The sequence below is a fragment of the Coregonus lavaretus genome, assembly GCF_964263955.1.
Source record: "Coregonus lavaretus genome assembly, contig: HAP1_SCAFFOLD_3160, whole genome shotgun sequence".
Lineage (NCBI taxonomy): Eukaryota > Metazoa > Chordata > Actinopteri > Salmoniformes > Salmonidae > Coregonus > Coregonus lavaretus.
This window is the reverse complement of record NW_028162498.1, coordinates 5,385-10,495: the sequence shown is the minus strand read 5'-3', so window position 1 is coordinate 10,495 and position 5,111 is coordinate 5,385.

Here is a 5,111-nt window from a genome sequence, read left to right as displayed (position 1 = left end):
GGCGTTGTAGGGAGGTCATACAGGCACGTGGAGGCCACACACACTACTGAGCCTCATTTTGACTTGTTTTAAGGACATTACATCAAAGTTGGATCAGCCTGTAGTGTGGTTTTCCACTTTCATTTTGAGGGTGACTCCAAATCCAGACCTCCATGGGTTGATACATTTGATTTCCATTGATAATTTTTGTGTGATTTTGTTGTCAGCACATTCAACTATGTAAAGAAAAAAGTATTTAATAAGATTATTTAATTCATTCAGATCTAGGATGTGTTATTTTAGTGTTCCCTTTATTTTTTTGAGCAGTGTATTTCCCTCAGATTACACAGATCCACAAAGAATTTGAAAACAAACCCAATGTTGATAAACTCCCTTATCTACTGGGTGGAAAACCACAGTGTGCCATCACAGCCGCAATATTTGTGACCTGTTGCCACAAGAAAAGGGCAACCAGTGAAGAACAAACACCATTGTAAATACAACCCATATTTATGTTTATTTATTTTCCCATTTGTACTTTAACTATTTGCACATTGTTACAACACTGTATATATACGTAATATGACACTTGAAATGTCTTTATTCTTTTGGAACTTCTGAGTGTAATGTTTACTGTTAATATTTATTGTTTATTTCACTTTTGTTTACTATCTACTTCACTTGCTTTGGCAATGTTAACATACGTTTCCCATGCCAATAAAGCCCTTAAAAAATTGAAATTGAAATTGAATTGAGAGAGAGAGATAGAGAGGAGAGAGCGAGAGAGAGAGGAGGGAGCTAGAGAGAAAGAGAGAGAGAGAGAGCGAGGGGGGAGAGAGAGGGGAGAGAGAGAGGATGGAGGGAGAAAGAGAGAGAGAGAGAGAGAGAGAGAGAGAGAGAGAGAGAGAGAGAGAGAGAGAGAGAGAGAGAGAGAGAGAGAGAGAGAACTGGCCTTCTCTGGGGTAGAAAGCTTCTAATGACAATACCCAGTGGGCAGGCAGAGTGGCTCATAGATCATCCTTTCAGACAGATACATACCACTGGTACCCGTGACAGTCTGCATGACCTGGCTACCACCCCGAAACCTTAATAACATCTCTCACAAACTTAGGCCATGGCATATTGTTATGAGGAGGAGTGGGAAAACAAGTTCAAAGGGTATTATCAGGCCCTGACCATTTCTGATATGCGACCTCTGTTTACATATGCCTAATATCTAAACAAGTTCTCATAAACAATTGGCCTATTGTGTACCAAAAGCTTTTGGAACACTTGGTGAGGTTGGTGTCCATCGACTCAGTGAGATGACGGCATTGGCAACTGGCTTGGTGCTTATTGTAGACTAGGTATTGAAAGTCATTCCTACCTGATCGGCATTTTATTATCTCTCCAAACTCATCCTCCACCGCCTCGTCACACTGGTCTTCAGGTCGCCCGGCCTCAGCCATACTTCCGTCTTCCTTACAAAGTTGCGCAGACAAATGCGTACAATCCCACAGGAGAGCACAAAAAAATCCAGACAGGTATAAGAGAGAATAGGGACTTTTCTTTGACCGCTTTATAAATTGCGTGAAACAATGACACCCGAGGTTGACAGTCAGGGAGTGAGTGAAACGACGGTCAGAGGACGCGGTCTGGCGGGGAAAACGGGCTGTCAGAGAGGCCAGACAGGGAGGAACAGGTGGCGTGCCATTCTCGACTCAAAATAGGGCTCTAGCCAGGGCTCGGCATCTCACTGCCTCGCTGCCCGAGCGGCGGACGCCTGTTTTAAAACCCGACACCCTGACCAGCACTGCTCCTTCAACTTAGAAATATGTCGCTTGGTCCCTGTTGCTATGATCCGTTGGTGCCCCGTGCCCGCGAGACCCAGTGGCAGTGAGAAAGTAAAGCGCGCGGGATGACAGCGCGGTTACAGGGTTTCTAATATTAGATTGGTGATGAACGCGCCTGCATGAGCCTCCTCTGGTAACGGTAAACGGTAACAGGTTTCAGTTTGACCGATTATCCGGCAGCCTATGGCTATGGCCCAAGGAGGTATTCCAAAAACGGAAACTGCGGTTCCTCTTCTCTCTGGCATTCCTTGTTGCCGCATCGACGGCTGCTTCGGATATGCTCTGGCTCTGAAATGGTTGTGGATGGGAGATGAGACGGGAGCGCTCTGAGACCGAGACCGTGGCCTTTTCGCTTCCACCGAAATTGAACTTCTTCCCACGGGGCTTCACGGGGAACCGGGGAGAGGAGAGGGCGCAGCTGTTTTAAGATGGTGCCACGCGCTTGCAGAGTGAACTGTCCAAACCACTCAAATCAACTTAATTATGGATGATCATACCAAGGTGAATTTCCATATTTTGTAAATATGGTTTTAGGCCTATAGGTTATTTATACTTGGTGTTTGTATGTGTATGTCACAAGTTATAACCAGCCCTTTATACAGGTTGAGATCCCAGACCATATCCTCATCACATTAGGAGACAATGGTAAGAGGATTAGATTAAGCCTGATTGATGGATAAAGCTTCACAGATGTAGTTTCTACAAACCATTCTTTACCTGTCTGTTTGTTTTTGTATGGGGAAGAGTTCAAAGAGGGGCAAGTGCCAGCGGTTCCATGGAAGTGGCCTACTTGTCCTGAGTAAGTAGCCTGTTGGCCAAATGGTCAGATCAGCTGTGTCCTATACTACAGCACAATAATAATTGGTGTGTATATGTGTATGTGTGTATGTGTGCTTATATGTGGGTGGTCCAGGAGGATGTAAACAATTCTCAGAATGCTGATGAAGTGGCTGAGGGATCAAGTTCCAAGGAGGTCACCAGGCCTACTATAGATGACAGAATGGTCAGCTGAGTGTCTGTCTGACTGTCTATCTGTCTGACTTTCTATCTGTCTGTCTATCTGTCTGTCTGTCTGAATGTCCATCTGTCTGTCTGTCTGTCTGACTGTCTGTCTGACTGTCGGAATGCCTTTCTGACTGTCTGTCTGACTGTCTCTGTCTTTCTGGCTGTCTGTCTGGCTGTCTGTCTGACTGTTTGTCTCTGTCTTTCTGACTGTCTGTCTGACTGTCTGTGTGACTGTTTGTCTGTCTGCCTTCCTGTCTATCCATTCATCTGTCGGTATGTCCCTCTATCTGTCCCTTTGAGGACTGGAGGCTACAGCAGCCAGAGGGCCAACAGGTTCCAGCAGCAGTAGAGAGGGAGAGAGGGAGGGAGGGAGGGAGGGAGGGAGGGAGGGAGGGAGGGAGGGACAGCAGCAGTAGAGAGGGAGGGAGGGGCACAGCAGTAGGGAGGGAGGGAGGGAGGGAGGGAGGGAGGGCCAGCAGCAGTAGGGAGGGAGGGAGGGAGGGAGGGAGGGAGGGAGGGAGGGAGGGAGGGAGGGAGGGAGGGAGGGAGGGAGGGAGGGACAGCAGCAGTAGGAGGGAGGGAGGGAGGGAGGGAGGGAGGGAGGGAGGGAGGGAGGGAGGGAGGGAGGGACAGCAGCAGTAGAGAGGGAGAGAGGGAGGGAGGGAGGGAGGGAGGGAGGGAGGGAGGGAGGGAGGGAGGGAGGGAGGGAGGGAGGGAGGGAGGGAGGGACACAGCAGTAGGGAGGGAGGGAGGGAGGGAGGGAGGGAGGGAGGGAGGGAGGGAGGGAGGGACACAGCAGTAGGGAGGGAGGGAGGGAGGGAGGGAGGGAGGGAGGGAGGGAGGGAGGGAGGGAGGGAGGGAGGGAGGGAGGGAGGGAGGGCCAGCGCTGTGGGTTCCTGTAGTATGAGAGTGTCCTTCCAGCAATAACAACACCACAACATGATCTGTTTACACAAACACAGCTCTACTCCAGCGTACTCCAGCTCAGGCTACAGTAGGATACTCATCACTTGAGTGGTCTGGAACAGCCTTAGGCCACTGTAGTCAATGTTTCTAGTCAGATGTTTATGTACGAGGCAGCACTGGTACACTACATTAAAATAGTCACATTCATGGCAGAGCAATAATCATGTTCATGATAGCATAACTTCAAACTCAAACATGCATGTTCATTGAATTTGACATGTGCTTCCATATGGAAGACAAGACAGGCTGTACGCAACTAGAGGTGTGAAAACCAGCGAAGGATCAAGATAAGGTAAGTGCACAGAATGTCCTGTAGGTGGCAGTATTGCTACAGGATTGTTTTTGAACTCCCTATAAATTACAACCTGTGAAGGAGAATTGTTTGCGTCCCAAATGACACCATATTCCCTATATAGTGCACTACTTTTGACGAGAGCCTATGGGCCCTCTAGAGACTAGAGTGCCATTTGGGACGCGTGAAGGTCTTCTAAGGCTGCTGGGGGATCAAAGCTGCCCCCCAGGGAGTGGAGAGACCAACCTACTGCAGTGAGTTGCTAGGCAGGGCAGGAGGAGTTAGACTTCCTGTTAGAGTTCGACAAGGTTTTAACTGACACACACACATGCACGCACACACACACACACGCACACCCACACACACGCACACCCACATGCACACACACACGCACGCACACACACACACACACACGCACACACGCCCACACACACACACACACAATTTGAAGTAACAAAGATGAAGTGGAACCCCTGTGCACAGCAGTGTGTCTTCTTCAAGGAGCTGGTTACGGCAGGAACGGCTAAGTATCCAAAATAGAGTCCACTTGGACAGATAATGACTGGAGATCTGAAGTCAGTTGAGGTGAATTCAGTTCAATAGATCACAATAAGGAACAGCACTGACGGAGTTTGCTTGTTGCAGGTGCTTGGGAATCATTTGATGATATCTTAAAAGAAAATAAATACATTCTCAAGGAGGAGTTAAAGTATCTAGCACCTGCTGTAGTGATCTAATGAGAGGAAGAGACTGGTTCTTTTCACTACTTTATTGTGTTAACTTACAAAGAGATGAATACTGATACACATCTCTACCACGGCATCTAACACTCTCTCTCTCTCTCTCCCTCTCTCCCTCTCTCCCTCTCTCCCTCTCTCCCTCTCTCTCTCTCTCTCTCTCTCTCTCTCTCTCTCTCTCTCTCTCTCTCTCTCTCTCTCTCTCTCTCTCTCTCTCTCCCTCTCTCCCTCTCTCTCTCTCTCTCTCTCTCTCTCTCTCTCTCTCCCTCTCTCTCTCTCTCCCTCTCTCCCTCTCTCCCT